Raw genomic sequence first — 18,845 nt, 5'->3', positions numbered from 1 at the left:
GATTCCTGCCCTCCCATTGCTGTCGAAACTCGCCCTCTGTTCACCGGTGCCGAATAGAAACACAGAGACAGTTTTGGGTGAAGTGGAAATAGTAGTTTTTATTGTTTTGCCAGGCAAGGGGGGCCACAGTGGGCTCATGCCCTCAAGACTGTGTGACCCACCCTCGAGGGGGTAGGGAGGAGTCTTAGAGCGTTCAAGGAACAGGGCGTGCTCAACTTGTGGACACTCTTCTGATTGGCTGGTGGTGAGGTAATTGCGAGTCAGCATCATCAGCCTTCTGGTTCCAACCGGTCTGGGGTCTGCGTGCTTGTGGGCAGCACACAGTTATCTTCTTCCACCTGGAGGGGGTTTCAGCAGCTGCAAAACAGCCCAAAGGACATGGCTCAGAAGAGTATCTATAGTCTTTGAGGAGGAACTAAATGTCCTTGACTTTGTTTAATGGCTAAAGTATTATTATTTTGTTTGCTTGACTGTTTTCCTTTCTTTCTGCATTTTCTCACTTCTCTGATTAAATTTACTTTTCGACTGAAGTTCTTCTACAGACAAAAGGCAGACAGAAGACACGGGTGGTGGTCTATTCTGGGAAGGCATCATAGGGTCCTGCTTGGTTACACCATGTGCAACCACAGAGCTGATGCTAGAGACTTAATCTCCTTTATCAAATGCCTGAGTGTTCAGTCAAAGGTGGAACTGCAGGCTTCTGCTGCCTTCTCTGCATCACATCCTCTAATCAGGAAATGGCCCTAGGGCACGAGATGGTCTACCTGGCCCAGGTTTTCATCTCTCAGCAGCAAGGAAAGCTCACAAACCCCTTTCACTAGCTTTTGACCAACACATGCAGAAAAACTTGCTTATATGTTGGTAAACAGAAATATATATTTATCTTAATCCCACCCATCCATTCATGCATTGCTTAAGCCCAGAGAACCAGTCTCATAGCTGTTCTTCAAAGCTCAGCCTAGCACCTTGGATGAGGGCAACCCCGAAGATCAGGCAAAAGCCTCGGGAAGTGGGAACAAGAGCACTGGCCTGGGAGTCAGGAGGCTGCATTCTGTTCCTGCCTCGACCCGAATCTGCTATGTGTGTCCTTAGGAAGGAAACTCAAATTCTTGCTTTTGTCATGTTCGTCTGGAAACTGCAGTAAGATCTCTTTCCTCACAGCACCAAGACTTAGAATTCAATTAAAACATACTCCCTGAACATTCTGTGCCAGTACTATAAGGTGTTGTAAGGTTTATATCAAGAGAAAACCATGTTGACTCTCATACAGCGTGGAGTAAGTCAGAAAGAGAAAAACAAATATCGTATATTAACGCATATATGTGGAACCTAGAAAAATGGTACAGGTGATCTTATCTGCAAAGCAGAAGTAGAGACTCAGACGTAGAGAACAAACATAGGGATACCAAGGGGGGAAGGGGGGAGGGATGAACTGGGAGATTGGGATTGACACATATACACTACTGATACTATGTATAAAACAGATCACTAATGAGAACCTACCGTGTAGCACAGGGAACTCGACTCAACACTCTGAGGTGACTTAAATGGGAAGGAAATCCAGAAAAGACAGGATATATGTATACATAGAGCTGATTCACTTTGCTGTACAGCAGAAACTAACACAACATTGTAAAGCACCTCCACTCCAATAAAAATTAATTATTAAAAAAGTGAAAAAAGAAGAGTAAACCGCGTTTCTGCCCTCAGGGAGTCCACCTTCTGCTGAGGGGAATAGCCTGATCCATAGGTAAGTTGTGTCTAGTGGTAAATGCTAGATGGGAAGGGAAGCCTGAAGCAGACGTTCCCAAAAAGCTTTGGTGTGTTGTGAGGGAGGGGTGGGCCGCTGGAACAGACAAGAGCGGTTCTCTCTCTCTCTCTGTCTCTCTCTCTCTGTGTCTGTCTGTCTGTCTGTCTCAAGGTTGTGAGCAGGGTGATGTTATAGGGCTTGTGACTCACTCATCCCTGATCCTCTGGCAGTAAGAACATAATAGGTTCACAATTCATTGAATTATGAACTAAATTTTAAAATACTTGTGCTGATGCAGGGCATCTATTCATAAGCTGACCCATTAGTTTTCATTTCCACTTGGTTTGATAGCCCTTTTCTTCCATTTGCTCCCTGTATAGTAAACAGACTTTTTATTATAATTTTACGTGTTTGAAGACAAAGAATTTATTAATCTTCTACCAGTTTGGAATTAAGATAATTTGGACAGAGAAGAGACTAAAGTTACCTTTCTATTGTTTATGTAACCGGGCTTTGGAATGAAAATTAAAATGTCAACTATGTGTGACTTTCTTTGAACCAGTCGAACCTTTTCGAAATTTCCTTCCGAAAGCTTGGCAATACTTTTCAGAATTACAAATGCATATAACCTTTGCGATTCTATTTCTAGAAATTTATTGTAGAGACATACTTGCTCTTAGAGGGAGAGATAATAAATAACCTAAATGAAAGAGGAGGCTCTTTATCTGCTGAACTGGGACGATCTTCAAGATACATTGTTAATTGAATATCTTGTAATAAACCAGAATGGAAAAGCATATGAAAAAGAATACATATGTGTATAACTGAATCACTTTGCTGTACAGCAGAAACTAACACAATATTGTAAATCAACTATACTTCAATTAAAACAATTTTTTATTTAAAAAAGATATATTGGGGCTTCCCTGGTGGCGCAGTGGTTGAGAATCTGCCTGCTAATGAGGGGACACGGGTTCGAGCCCTGGTCTGGGAGGATCCCACATGCCGCGGAACAACTAGGCCCGTGAGCCACAACTACTGAGCCTGCGCGTCTGGAGCCTGTGCTCCGCAACAAGAGAGGCCGCGATAGTGAGAGGCCCGCGCACTGCGATGAAGAGTGGCCCCCGCTTGCCACAACTAGAGAAAGCCCTCGCACAGAAACGGAGACCCAACACAGCAAAAATAAATAAATTAATTAATAAACCCCTACCCCCAACATCTTCTTAAAAAAAAAAAAAGATATATTGTTAAAATTGCTAAGTAAAGCAAACAGGGGGTAGGACACTAAACACACACACACACACATTTGCTTGTTTGTGTACAGACTATCTCTGGAAGGACACACAAAAAATCTGGAAGCCTTTGTTGACTTTGGAGATGGGATTGAAAGGCTTGAAGAGAAGTGTGGGAGGGGATTGTTTATACCTTGTGCAGCTTTTGAACTTTTAAATATTTTGAAACATTATAACTCTAAATTTGATTTTAAAGATTTAAAATACTCCTTCATTAAAAAATGTAAAATGTCTCAAATCTACAGCTTGCCTCCAAGGAGGTGAATTGAGGCTCTAATGACCAAGGGCAGGCAGGGAGACTTACTTTCTTTGTCTGCATTTCACACCTTTAAACTTTATTTATCATGTATATATGGGCAGAAAAGGAAGTATGTACCTTGAAGCATCTTAGATTTTCCAAATAACTTGGTTTTTGAAGTTATTATATACATTCTTCAATGCTATATGGTCAAACTACATTGAAAAATCATGTAAAGTTTTATGATTACGCATTCTAAATTTATTATAATTCAAACTGACCATTCACATCCATATCTTTGGGTTTTATGGTTTATAGCCATTTCTCAGCTGTTACTTGCAGTTCTGTAGTTCTAGAAGCTATCTACTTAAGAAACTAAAATCTTCTTTTAAAATCATATTCTCTTTTAGTTAATCTTTATGAGTAGGTTGTAGAAACCAGGGAATTAAGGTTGGCATGATGTTCTGTGACATACAATCGATGAAAATATGAAAATTGATCATCTGACAAGCCAGTTGTTAAATATATTCAATGTGCTTATTATATAAGCTCCTGGCTGCTCCAGAAGTTCAAGCCAGGAGGCCTTTGGTGAATTATAGCCTGGGTATCAGCTGCCCATCCCAAACACTCACTAAAATTCAGTCTTAGAATTCATTGGGATTTATAATGGACAAAAACGACTGCCAAAGTGATGTCTCATGGTTATATTATGCAGGGAGGTCAACTGTTCCTATGCAGTTTCCACAGAAATGATGATAAACTGTTTCCCCAGTTCATTGCTATCTAGGAGGTCATCCCCTGTCAACATTTAAAGCAATAGCTCAGGCCGTTCTGTTCAGATCGACGGAGCCCCTTATCCCTTCCCTGAGTGTGTCTATCTCAGGTTGTTCAAGAATCCCAGGCACAGGCTTCTGCCAGCGGACGGTCTGGTCAACCAACACCGGGACAAAGAACTGAGGGAATCTCATCAATTCTGACGACACAGGCCTCTTTTCCGCGGATGCTGTTTCTATTATGGCCACACGGGGTCACTGTTGGAAACTGGTGATTTCAAGCAGTACAGCGCAGACCCCTCCAAAGCTGGCGTGAAGCCCTGCTTACTGTTGGGGTCTCAACGTCCCAGCAAAATAGCTTACACTCATTTTTAACTTACTCTGGGCCAGTATTGTATACTGTCTAATTGCATCATTTTATTTAAACCTCACAATATGCCTGTGTTAAAAAAACAAAATTCCACCGAGTATATTTGAAGCTCAGATTAGTTTCATTCAAGGGTTCCTGAACAGGGCAGCACCCAACCTTGCAACTAAAAGGCACCCCAGGGGGTTATACAAAATGGAGGGTTATTATAGAGAGACGGGCGGGACAAGGGAGCTATTAGCAAAAGAAAGGAAAGGATTATTTTCAGGCCAGGACACTTTTTTGGGGGGACGGGGTGGGAAGGGAATAGCAAGGATTTTACCAAACAGCTGGCCTCTTCCTCTGGGGGGCCGCGGGGGGGATGGACAGGGCCCACGTGATAGAGGATGTCACTGGTGCTGACCAGAAAATTCCAGACTGGTTGATTAAGATTACATTTCCAGGGGAGGTTGAAACTGCAAATAGGTGAGGTATTAAGTCGAGGCTTGATATCTTGGGCTTGAGCCCAAATGATGCCCTTCTGGGCCTGTAGTTTTTCTCTGTAACACCCGTGGATTTTATTATTATCCCCATTTGATACATGCAAAAATTGAGATGTAGAAAGATTACTTAAAATGACTAAGATCCTTTGGTGATCCTAACCCAGGTTTGACTGACTTTAAGTCCGTCCTTTCAATGTGTCCTTGCTTTCTGACCTGGTAATTCCATTTCTAGGAATCTGTCCTAATTAGAGGTGCACTTAAAGGTTTACGTACAAAGATATTTGATGCAGAATATAATGGTAGGAATAGTGGAGACAATCTAAAGGGCCACCAGGGAGGGACTAGTTAATTTATAATCCATCCATGGGTGAGAATATTAAGATTATATTTATCAAGTGATTAATTACTAGCGAGTCACAGTTCTAAGCATTTTGTTTTTTGACTCAGTTAACACTCACAAAGCCTTAGGATATCCATATTATTATCATATTTCATCTAACCTAAGACATCCTCATTATAAGACACTCCATTATTTTATGCACCTCTAAGAAAAATCTGCCAATTAATCTAGGACACAATGCTTTTTAAAAAATTGTCAATGGAGAGGTGCACTCTGATTTCAGCAATATCAAAATATGGGAGAAATGTTCATCTTAGAATTGATAAAATTAACTATTATCATCCTCATTTTATGGGTGAGGAAACTGAAGCATAGATTAAATAATTTGCCCAAGGTAAAAAAAAAAAAAAAAGGCTGTGAGTAAAGGTAGAATAGTAATTAGGGTAACCAACAGTCCCAGCTTGGTCAATATCTTTCTTTCTCAAGAAAAAGTATGATATTTTAACAGTATGTTTTTAAAACAACAACAGAAGACCCTTAAAGAAAGAGTAGTTCAGGCACCTCCAGACACATAGAGGGCTTTTGTACAAACCTCAAATCATGGGAAGTATTTCTATTAGGACCACAAGAATCTCTCCTATTAAGTGAACTAAACAGAGCTCTGAGCTACAAAGTTGCCTTAATTGAAAGTGTTTTGTATCTTCATTCCCCCTGAGATGCTTTATATAAAGTAGTGGCACTGACAGTTTTTCTCTTTCTCCTGTGACTTTTTTTTAAAGTGGTTGCTGCTGTTTGGGGAACATGAAGGTGAAACATTAGATTGAGAGTCCTGTACAAATGCTTGTAATCAAATGTTTTAAAATGTGAACATAGGCTTTGGAAATGTGATACCAATGTTCCTGCAGTTTTACTTCGTATATTTCACACTAAGTGTTCTTTCTCTTTGGGGATGCTAGGATTTCTGAAGTTGGTCCAGGGACCTGATTCTTGCATCAGAAGCATTTGGTGAGCTTGCTAAAATAGAGAGTTCTGGGTTGTACCCCCAGACTTACTTAATCAGACTATCTAGGGGTGGGATTCAGGAATCCGCATTTTTTTACGAGCTGTTAGTATTAGGTATGCTCAAGCTTGAGAATCACTGCTCTGTGTGTGCCTCTGTGTGTGTGTGTGTGTGTGTGTGTGTGTAGAATCCCATGGAATTCTACACTTTTCTGAAGAAGTTGTTTATCCCATGAAAAAACACCTCATCTAATCTCGTCATTGCTAGAGTTATTATGCACTTTTCTCCGTGGAGATGCTTTTTTGCCATATTTGTAATGCCGGGGAGGAAAACTCTTCCTCTTTCCTTCTAAGTTCTTTGGCTGATCTAATCATTAAATTGACACAAGACACATTGAACAGAAGAAAAACAAATTGAATTTTTGTATGGAAGGGAGTCCATAAAAATATGAGACTCAAAGAAGTGACTAAAGCAAGCAGCTTTTACACCTTTTAGACAGAGAAACAGTAAATTTGTGAAGAATCCACAACATGAAGAAGTGTGGGCTTGGGGCAGTAAATTAGTGAGCAAATAACAAGGTTTGTTTACACAGGCTTCTCAGCCTTGAATTCCCTCTCTCTGGTGATAAGGATGTCTTTCTACCCTCCTGGTATAGGGAGGATCACTTCACATGGGACACTTATTTCCTGCTTTCGGGGGGAAAAATGAGGGTCAGTGTGTCTTGTACCAGCTGTTTTTCAAGTGAACTTAATTCAGAATAATCAATATACTAACTGGTATATTTTGAGGTGGCATATTTTACTTCCTCGTAATAGTAATAATAATAATAGCTATATTTGCCTATACTTTTTTTTTTCTGTGTTGGGTCCTCATTGCTGCACACGAGCTTTCTCTAGTTGCAGCGAGCAGGGGCTACTCTTCGTTGCGGTGCGCGGGCTTCTCACTGCGGTGGCTTCTCTTATTGTGGAGCACGGGCTCTAGGCATGCGGGCACACAGGCTCAGTAGTTGTGGCTCATGGGATTAGTTGCTCTGCGGCATGTGGGATCTTCCCGGACCAGGGATGGAACCCGTGTCCCCTGTATTAGCAGGCAGATTCTTAACCACTGCACCACCAGGGAAGTCCATGCTTATGCTATTTTCTTTACTCAGATTACAAAGAGTTCTACTGATTCACTTATAGGTGAGTTTTCATTGTGATCCTGTCTTTAATGATGAGGTCCATGACCTTAGATGCCAACAAGCCCATGAATTCAGACACATAATCACCAGCACAGAAATATTCATTTTTATTCTTGCCACATTTAATGCTAACTCATATCTTATTTTCTTAAAAAAAAAAAAAAGGAAAGGAAAGAAAGAAGAAAGAAAATTTCTTTGAAGAGGCAAGAGGGAAGCGAGATTGCGGTACCAGGTTTCTTTCCTCTGCAGGCCGGTGTCCCTTCTCTGGGCCATCTGTCACTGGCTGCATTGCCCACACATCTGGAAATGTTCCTGCCAACAAGCCACAGTGAGAATGCCTTTTTCTGGGCAGAAATGCCTGCCAGGGGCTGCAAAGCAGAGGAAAGCAGCCTTGAGTTGGAGGGGACTGGAATTTGGGAAGAGTGTGATTCCCATCCTTGGGATGGAGCCACATCTTCTCCCTGGATCAGACCACTACTGCTTGGTCTGTGGGATATCCCCAGCTGGGATGGGAAAAGAGCAGCCTGCTTGAGGAGCCTCAGAGCTAAAGGCTCAAACACATTAAAATTAGGCTTCTTCCTGTCTGTTTCAGTGTTCTAAAAAAATGAGCATTCCATGGAGATCTCTGAGACCTAAACATAGACCTTTAAATTGACCTTTCTAAAGAGACTCTAAGATCTTCCTAACACCTCTGCCAACTCTGTAGAACAGTCAATGATTTCTTAGTTGGGTATTTCCTTCAAAATGTCCTGGCTGTGATCAATTTCAGATAGTTTTCCAAGAACCCCAGGGAGATTTCCTGGATAATCCAGTTCACTGGTAAAAATGATACCACTACCACACAGCTGATGATGCAATAAATAAAGCAAGTGTTAGAAAACAGGCACCAAAGAAAACCGGAAGATTTGGTTACTTAAAGAGAAAAACCACAGCGATACAGCTTCGAACTGCTGGATTGGTTACCAGGTTTCTCCACACACTGACCCAGGGTTTCTGTTACTAACCTGAGCCCTACTCAGTTGCAAGAAAAACCCAACCACTGGCAAAGCTTGACTCTATTTCCCCTGTGTAGAAGATGTTAACTTTTATCATTCTATGTATGCTATATTTTCCCCTTATAACCTCTCACTATTTTCTCCATTTACACATTGGAATAAAAACCACATTTATGATGCATCCTGGTTTCATAAGTAAGGACACTAAAGCTCAGAAGTTTAAGTAGCTTTTCTAAATCACGCAGCTAGGGAATGACAAGAAAGAAAAAAAAAGAAAAGAAAGAGAGAGAGAGAGAAAGAAAGGAAGGAAGAAGGAAAGAAAGAAAGAGAGAGAGAGAGAGAGAAAGAAAGAAAGAAAGGAAGAAAAGAAAGAAAAAGAAAAGGCATCCGGATGTTATGTAACTGACACTAAAACACTTGTTCTTTCACCCCAGACTTTGCATCAGGAAAAAAAAAAGATACCAGATACTATGTAATTGATTATATTTGATTACAGTGTATTTATGGGAACAATATAGAGCAACATTTCTTTATATTATGCTTCTCTAAAAGGAGATGCATGTTATAGTAATAACAGATGGGATATGTGGGTCACAAAAGTTAGCCTCTAGACATAGTTCTGCCCTTTGCTAGTAACATGATTTTGGCTAAGTCACCGCCCTGACATCATCTTCATCATTTATAAAATGAAGGTGTTAAATTAAATCACCTCTAAGATCTTTGCTTACTTTGAGACTTGATCGACATCAGCTCATAACAAACTTGAAGCATGGATTTAAGTGATTAACAGCTACACCTACATGGTGACTTCTGACCTATATCGGGCTGCTCTCATCTACATCACTATCTTTATGTGAGGGGCACATTCTCAGAAAGGTCCTCTCTGAGCTTCGCAAGATCCAGTTCATAAGCATCTTTCACTTCCCTTTACTTCCTCCACCTTGTTCATTTCCGTCGTGGCACTTGTCAGAAGTTGACCTCTTCTATGTATTTGTTTCTTCAGTGTTCTGCTGTCCCCAGGCTATAGGTTCCCTGAAGGCCATTGAGTTTGTCCCCTGCTGTTTCCCAGCACCTGGAACTGCGCCTGCCATATAATACTCACTCAAGTGTTTGGTGAATAAACACATGAGTGAGCAAATTGCCTTCTAAATAGTGTGGGGGTTACTCTTTGCTTCTCACTTGCAAAGCTAATTTTAGAAGCAGTCACCAGGGGTAAAGGCAACAAAATCTTAATTTCTGTGCATCACACACACACACACAAAATCAGAATGATGTTCCCTACAATGTTGACAGTAGTTATGGCTGACCTGAGTATTGGGGCAGGGGGTACATTTCATTATCTCTATTTACCAGAATGTCTTTACTGAACATAACTTGTTTTGCCCTCAGATTTAAATTTTTACAAAGTACAGATTCGTGGTGTGATCTCTAATTTGGAGTTCTTTGGGGGGCAGTTAAAACTACAACCTGAGCACTGGGAACAGGGGCGCATACATGTGGTGTGTCTGGAGCCTCTCCAACTTTAATTATCTACGGCTAAGAAGAGGCATCTTACTTTTCCAGCCCCTCTTGGAGGTCCGTGCCCTGGAATATGCTCATGAATCTTGGATCTGGTGGGTGAAGCCCAGGTTGTTGACTCTCTAGCAGTTCAGTTAGCTAGAACCACCCATAGTGGCAGGTTTCAAGCAACCAAGATGGGGTTTGGGGGAGGCTGGTGTGGCCTCTGAGAGCGGGGCTGCAGGAGGAAGTAGGGAGGACTGGCCAGCGGCTTCACGGAGAATAAACAGCAGCAGATGGACGGTGAGGGCTGTCCCTGGAGTCTATTGATCCCCATAAGTGGCTCTTGAATGAATGACTTAGCACCAACTATGTCAAAGAATATCATAAATCTAATGGCTGCATAGGTTTTTGTTTTTTTAGTTTATTTATTTACTTATGTAGTTTTTAAATTTATTTTTAAATTTTTATTTTATATTGGAGTATAGTTGATGCAGAGTTTTGAAAGTAGCAAGTGTAGGTTAGAATTTTGGCTCTGGGTATTATCTAAGTAATATGTTACTTACTGTAAATTTCAGATTCCTCAAATGTCAAACAGGCCTAATGACAGTCACTTTCAAGGTTATTGTATGAATGATAAGAACTGACAAATATATGCAAGTATTGTGTTTTTCATAAGTATTTTAGTATAGTATAAAGACACATAATAATGGATTTCACTTTTCTCCTGGTGTCAAAGCTGTGAGTTGTTGATAGCACTTGACGTTATTAAAAAAAAAAAAGGAAAGGAAAGTGTAAAAAGCAAAATGAAAACAAAGTAACTTTTATTGTTTCCCTTTCTATAAATAAAGAAACTAAAGCTCCATGAATTTATTGATTTGCCTACAGTCACATGGACAGAAAGTGGTAAAGCACAGGTGTCAATGCAAGACATGTTCTTTTTGCTTGCCCCATACTTCCATTCTCTTGGACCTTTCTGAAATTCATATCTCAGGGGCCCAAGCCCCTTTATACCGAACAAGAATTCCCCAGGGGATTGCTAAGAGGCAGTGGGCGACACTGATTGGAAACCCAGCCGGCATCAGCTTGGGAGGAGTTTAGATTATGAAGGACAGTGTCCGCTGCCACTGCTCCGGAGGGGTCAGCCCAGCTGCAGCCTCGTTCTCAGGACAGACCCTCGATGCACTTCTCCCCTTCCCATGGCTTTACTGTTAGAACAGAGATGAAGCTCCAGGAATGACAGAGAGATGGGGGCCCACGATCACCCTTCATTGTTGGAGATTTTGCTACTTGGGTAGAAATAAAAGTTATTCTGATGTATTATTGAGTGTTAGAAAAGGGAGGGTAGAGTACAAAAACAAATAACCTAAAGTGTGTCAGAAGTCCCTAAAAAGGGTGTCACAAGTTCCTGAATGCAGTTCTGTGCTGGTAAATATTTAACAACCAGCTTTGTGAAAGCCCTGCCCTGGTTTGTAGCATTTGCTGGTTTCTGTGGTGTAAATACTCCCACGATGGCCTATTTTCAGCTGCTAACTGGAGGCCACCAAGTGCAGAGTTGGAAAGAGACATACAGGAACCCCTCACGGTGTAGTATTTCCACCATGTGGATGTAATAGACATAAGTGAGAGCCTGGAAACCAATAAAATGCAACAAAATAATCGGGAAGTGGTAAGTTTTTCATATTTATTACATTGTCTTTAATATATATATATTTCATTTACTTGTAATTTTATATAATTTTATTTTTAGTCATGACTGTATTTAACAGCCAGCCGTCACAGATCCCGAGGAGTTTATCACCGGCTCTGTGAGCTGATAGAAATAGGCTCCATCCATCCTCTGTAGGGCTTTGGGTGAGGACCCTTGTTTTGGAGAGAGCCTTGGCCTTGGGGGACTGTGCTCTGTGCCAGAGCTGGGTGGGTGAGTGGGAAAAACTGCCCGTCCATCCGCCCTCAGCATCCATGAGAACATCTCAGGATGCTCTTAAGCCCCAGCAGTGCCTCTAAGCACCCATCCTCCCACCCAGAACCAGGCTGAGAGGGGGCAGGAAGTCTCTCTGGGCTCCCACAGACCCCAAGAAGCATTAAAGCTGGTTTCCCATAAGCATAAGCAAAACTAGCGTTCCATTTCTGAGGTTTCCTGGGCTCAGCCCTCTTCCACATCTCTACCCCCTGGGAGACAGCTGAAATGCTTTCAGAACCTCTCCTCCCATGGTTAGAGATAAAAGATTATCCAGCTGAAGACCCAGTAGAGGTATGTCTGAAATTTATTCACATCTGGCAGAAGGGAGCCAGAGGCTAGAGCCTGAAAAGGAAAACCAACCTCCTGCAAAGGAGAGGCCAGGATGGGAAAGCAGTGGGAGGCCTTTCACAACTGGCTGATGTTCAGTCCTGTTCTCCTCCGAGCGGCACCAGCAGACCCAGCCACGCACCCAGGCGCTTTTGCGCCCCTCTAACCCCGTGCTGGTAGATGCAAGACATTGCTTCTTTGGACTTGGGATCAGACATGGATTAGCATCTGGTTTCCTTGGACACATTAGTTAGCCTACTGGCAAAAAAGAGAGACTAGTGCCCGTCTCAGAATGGCAATGAGCAGAGTGCTCGGACATAGTGCTTAAAATATGAAAGCTATTATCATCATTTTTAATATGGTCGGAATGTATCAGGATGCTTCATTATTATGAAATCCATCCATCGAAGCATCTTGATACTTAGAAATATGTTCTCATGAACATTAATCCCGGGCTTTGATTAAGAAAGGGGAGAAGTCTCCCCAATACACACTGAGACGAATCTGTTGGCAATTGTTTTTAGTGCTGTAACTGCAACGGCAAACCCCAAAATGTGTTTAACTCACTTGGTTTAAACTAATCACGTGAGAATAAGCGTGCAACACCTTTTCTTTTTCTTTTTTTTTTTTTTTTTGCTTTATAACAAATTTAATCAGTCATACATATACATATGTTCCCACATCCCCTCCCCTTTGCGTCTCCCTCCCACCCTCCCTATCCCACCCCTCCAGGCGGTCACAAAGCACCGAGCTGATCTCCCTGTGCTATGTGGCTGCTTCCCACTAGCTATCTACCCTACGTTTGGTAGTGTATATATGTCCAAGCTGCTCTTTCACTTTGTCACAGCTCACCCTTCCCCCTCCCCATATCCTCAAGTCCATGCTCTAGTAGGTCTGTGTCTTTATTCCTGTCTTACCCCTATGTTCTTCATGACATTTTTTTTCCTTAAATTCCATATATATGTGTCAGCATACAGTATTTGTCTTTCTCTTTCTGACTTACTTCACTCTGTATGACAGACTCTAGGTCCATCCACCTCATTACAAATAGCTCAATTTCATTTCTTTTTATGGCTGAGTAATATTCCATTGTATATATGTGCCACATCTTCTTTACCCATTCATCTGATGATAGACACTTAGGTTGTTTCCATCTCCGGGCTATTGTAAATAGAGCTGCTATGAACATTTTGGTACATGTCTCTTTTTGAATTATGGTTTTCTCAGGGTATATGCCCAGTAGTGGGATTGCTGGGTCATATGGTAGTTTTATTTGTAGTTTTTTAAGGAACCTCCATACCGTTCTCCATAGTGGCTGTGCCAATTCACATTCCCACCAGCAGTGCAAGAGTGTTCCCTTTTCTCCACACCCTCTCCAGCATTTATTGTTTCTAGATTTCTTGATGATGGCCATTCTGACTGGTGTGAGATGATATCTCATTGTAGTTTTGATTTGCATTTCTCTAATGAGTAAAGATGTTGAGCATCCTTTCATGTGTTTGTTGGCAGTCTGTATATCTTCTGTGGAGAAATGTCTATTTAGGTCTTCTGCCCATTTTTGGATTGGGTTGTTTGTTTTTTTGTTATTGAGCTGCATGAGCTGCTTATAAATTTTGGAGATTAATCCTTTGTCAGTTGCTTCATTTGCAAATATTTTCTCCCATTCTGAGGGTTATCTTTTGGTCTTGTTTATGGTTTCCTTTGTTGTGCAAAAGCTTTTAAGTTTCATTAGGTCCCATGTGTTTATTTTTGTCTTTATTTCCATTTCTCTAGGAGGTGGGTCAAAAAGGATCTTGCTGTGATTTATGTCATAGAGTGTTCTGCCTATGTTTTCCTCTAAGAGTTTGATAGTGTCTGGCCTTACATTTAGGTCTTTAATCCATTTTGAGTTTATTTTTGTGTATGGTGTTAGGGAGTGATCTAATCTCATACTTTTACATGTCCCTATCCAGTTTTCCCAGCACCACTTATTGAAGAGACTGTCCTTTCTCCACTGTACATTCCTGCCTCCTTTATCAAAGATAAGGTGACCATATGTCCGTGGGTTTATCTCTGGGCTTTCTATCCTGTTCCATTGATCTATCTTTCTGTTTTTGTGCCAGTACCATACTGTCTTGATTACTGTAGCTTTGTAGTATAGTCTGAAGTCAGGCAGCCTGATTCCTCCAGCTCCATTTTTCGTTCTCAGGATTGCTTTGGCTATTCGGGGTCTTTTGTGTTTCCATACAAATTGTGAAATTTTTTGTTCTAGTTCTGTGAAAAATGCCAGTGGTAGTTTGATAGGGATTGCATTGAATCTGTAGATTGCTTTGGGTAGTAGAGTCATTTTCACAATGTTGATTCTTCCAATCCAAGAACATGGTATATCTCTCCATCTATTTGTATCATCTTTAATTTCTTTCATCAGTGTCTTATAATTTTCTGCATACAGGTCTTTTGTCTCCTTAGGTAGGTTTATTCCTAGATATTTTATTCTTTTTGTTGCAATGGTAAATGGGAGTGTTTCCTTGATTTCACTTTCAGATTTTTCATCATTAGTGTATAGGAATGCCAGAGATTTCTGTGCATTAATTTTGTATCCTGCAACTTTACCAAATTCATTGATTAGCTCTAGTAGTTTTCTGGTAGCATCTTTAGGATTCTCTATGTATAGTATCATGTCATCTGCAAACAGTGACAGCTTTACTTCTTCTTTTCCGATTTGGATTCCTTTTATTTCCTTTTCTTCTCTGATTGCTGTGGCTAAAACTTCCAAAACTATGTTGAATAAGAGGCAACACCTTTTCTTAAAGGCTGTTGAAATACTAATCCGGCCAATTTCCTAACATGTAATGTGTGAAGAACACCGTTTCAAAGGAGGTTAGTAATGATTGTTTTTGGAGAGGATGCTCTTCTGGTGATTTTTTTTTTCCTACCTCTACATTTACACTTGCAGATCAGCCTGTGCTTAATTTTTTTTTTTTGCGGTACACGGGCCTCTCACTGTTGTGGCCTCTCCCGTTGCGGAGCACAGGCTCCGGACGCGCAGCCTCAGCGGCCATGGCTCACGGGCCCAGCCGCTCCGCAGCATGTGGGATCTTCCTGGACCGAGGCATGAACCCGTGTCCCCTGCATCGGCAGGCGGACTCTCAACCACTGCGCCACCAGGGAAGCCCTGTGCTTAATTTTTTAAAACAATTCCTTGCCTTGCCCAAGCAATAAGTTGCCGGTCCCTCACATTGTGTTTGCAGGTGATGTGTGGTCCCGGGATGAGGGGACTCTGGCTAATAAGGAGATGCTTAGGAGATAATTTCCGCAAATCCATCAGGGACTTCTCCAACATTGGGCCCCATGCAGTTTGGGGGAGCCTCACTGCTGAGCCCTTTTCCCCCCTCTAAAAACGGGGAAAATGAAAGCTATTTCATTGGTCGGAGGAGAAAGCCTTGAACAGTTCCTGGGGGCATCCCAACCCATGTGGTAATCTCGGAAGCCCGAGATTAAGAAATGCTGTACCAGGAGTTTCCATTTGGGAGGTGGAAGAGAGAAGCACAGGGCAGTAGTTTCTGTTTTCAAAGTGTGGTTCATGGACCTCACATTTGGGGAAGTCACAGCACAAAGCAATGAACAAAAAAAATAGTACATTTCATACAGAACGGCGCGTGATGTAGGTACTTTGAGAGGCCCGAGTTTTAGCTTTCTGCACATGAGAACGAAAGGGCTCTAACTCACACCTAGGCCCAGTTTAAACACGGCGTTCAGAGATAAACAACGGCCACAGCTGAGAGCATCTGGAAGCAGGGGATTTCTCACCCCATCTCCCCCACGTGAGGGCTCCATCTCTGCCCCGGGCCCCACTGCCCTCCTTCCTTGCTGTTCCCACGTTGCACAGTGATGGCAAAAGTTGTGAGGACAGAAGGTCAGGAGAGGCAAAGGAGGGATGAGGACACAGGAGACTGTCCCTTTCATCCTCGCCTGCCCTCTGGGTGGTCCGCAGGGGAAAGCCTTGCATGCTGATGTGGCAGGAATCAGATACCCCTGTATTCCTTAAGGCATTCAGGTGCCTCTGCAATCTTCTCTGGGATGCCGTAGGGTGGCCAGGGCGGTGGGGAGAGAAGAGCAGAATGTGATGACGCACACGGGGTGGTCCCCACAGGTCTGATGGAATCCTAATCCACCTCAAGATGCCGAGCGAGGCCAGCAGGTTCCTCGCCAGCAGCTGCAGGGGACCCGGGCTGGGCGGGAGGAAGCAGTTTGTGTTTCAGGTACCAGAGGAGCAGGGCCAAAGTCCAAGGAGCATCAGCCTTGAGGGTGGGGGACAGGGTGGGTCTGGCGGTCCTGAATCTCCTCCCCCGGACGCTTCATCCTTCCATCTGCTGTGTCTTTTTAGTGGCATCCAAGCTAAATTCTCTGACAGTGCATGCAAGTTTTGCAAATCACAGCTTTGTAACTTAGAAAGACTTAATATGAAGAAGTTCAATTATCACTGAAATCCACTCACATTATCATAAGAAACTTACCTACGTCAATGAAAAATATAAGACCTACTGGACTTCTAAAATACAATTTCAACTCTTCAAAAAATTTAAAGATTGTAGTAGTGGTTTTAAATTGATTACTCATGTGTCTGTACAGTTTCTCATCTGAAGGTTATTGTCAGAAGTTTAAAGAGGTCATTGTCTAAACCTCTTGATGGGTAAATAGGTATAGCTGCAACAAAAGCCAGACAGAAAAAAGTTATGCTCATGAAATCAGGCTCAAGTTCCTCTTAACTTTAAAAACATCTTGGGCTTCCCTGGTGGCGCAGTGGTTGAGAGTCCACCTGCCGACACAGGGGACACCGGCCCCGGTCCGGGAAGATCCCACGTGCCATGGAGCAGCTGGGCCCGTGAGCCATGGCCGCTGAGCCTGTGCGTCTGGGGCCTGTGCTCCGCAACGGGAGAGGCCACAGCAGTGAGAGGCCCGTGTACCACAAAAAAAAAAAAAAAAAAAAAAAAAAATCTTATTTAAAGCTTTACTGAAATTCAGTATTTAATGATCTTCCTCAAACCCTTTTGTATTTTACTGTTATTATAATTTAAGAAAATGAAATACATTTTTCACCAAGCCATATATAGGTATCCCGTTTTTTCCAGTTTATCCCAGTATTCTCTAAAAATATTATATTTTTTGAATATGAAGAAGACTGGAAAGCAGTGTCCTGTATTCTATTTATTAGTCTAGAGCCCATTAAGCTTACATAGGCTGATGCACTGACTGGGTCACCTACCACTGTTCATCGTTTTGGTTCTGTTGAGTAAATGAGCTCTGATTTCCAAACTACAGACGACAAACCTATTATTGTTCCAACCTGCCAGTGGAGAAAGCCTCTTCAAGTACACTGCAACCTTGCAGCTCAATTTTCAAGTGCATTTTGTTGGGTGCAAACAGCTTCCAGAGCTGTTTTGTAATGTGCTTTAATCAGCCACCTCTGGCTGTGCACACTCCCGCTGCGGTGGTTTCTCCTTGGCAAGTTTAAACCTCACTGTTCTAGCACGCTGAGCAGTATTGCTTTTGCAAGCCTGTGTTACAAAGTCTTGATGGAGAAAAATGCAAGTAGTCTGCAAACTTTTTCTTTCTCTTCAATTGTCCTCTCTCTCCGGTAATCCGGGTCACCAGATCCAATCTTTGCTAGACTTTAAAAATGTATTTTAGTAAAATCTCTTAATTCACCCCACCAGCTGAAATCTGCTACTGCATAAGCAACGAACAGCCAGCGAGAACCCCGCTGGAGCAGCCATTTAGGGAGCAGCTCCCTAAAATGCAACTATATTTGGAAGACCTCTATGTAGGAAGTAAGGCTAATACTTAGTTCCCAGAAGATTAGGTGTGGTTTTCATTAGCTCATCAAGGGGGTGGTTCCATGTTTCTATTTTTAAAATTGCTTATAAAGATCATCCTTCGTTGGTCAGAGACAACAGATAGAGGAGAGACGTCTCTCATGTTATGATTAGAGGCAACAGCCAGGACAATCTGGTTCCCAGAGAAAAGGCGAAGGGAGCTGATGCTACAGTTTCAGCCGAGACTGGGATAATCTGCTTTTGAGTCCCGGCCAAATTCCACGGAGTCCGCGGCCAGGCCAGCGGGGCTTCTCCCCGCCTGGGCGCGGGCTGCATCTACCGAGTCAGTGCGGCAGGGTCAGTCCAGGCAGCGCGCCCTCCTGCAAGAGCAGAAGCCCGGTGTCCTGGACCAGGGTCGGGGGGTGGTCCAGCCCTGAGACCACTTGGAAATGGTACTCGCCCCGCGTCATTCATGCCACTGCACTCTAGTACTTAAAATAATTTGGGGGATGGCTCAGGGTCCCCAATCAGTCGTCACCGTTTAATTTGCTAGTTGGGCTCGCTTTTACTAAAGTCTCGGGCGTCTGTCAATCCCCTTGTTATCACCAACGCCGCGGGCCCAGAAGCACAAAGAAGTGATGGGCGTTAAGGTCCTACAGCGAGGGCCTTGCTTCTCATCTCAGCTAGCCTCTGTCCGCCGGCAATTCTCAGGTGACTCCCTTGGGTGGGAATAACAATTCACTTTCCGTAGGAGAAACGTGGAGAGTCTTCGAGCGGGTCCGCTGCAGTCTTGCCCTTGTGTGCGTGTGAGGGTGCGTGGGCCCGACACGAGCTTGGGGACAGGAA

Source organism: Mesoplodon bidens (genome assembly GCF_964165515.1).
Source record: "Mesoplodon bidens genome assembly, chromosome: 3".
In the NCBI taxonomy this organism is placed as follows: Eukaryota; Metazoa; Chordata; class Mammalia; order Artiodactyla; family Ziphiidae; genus Mesoplodon; species Mesoplodon bidens.
Note: the sequence above shows the minus strand (reverse complement) of the source record.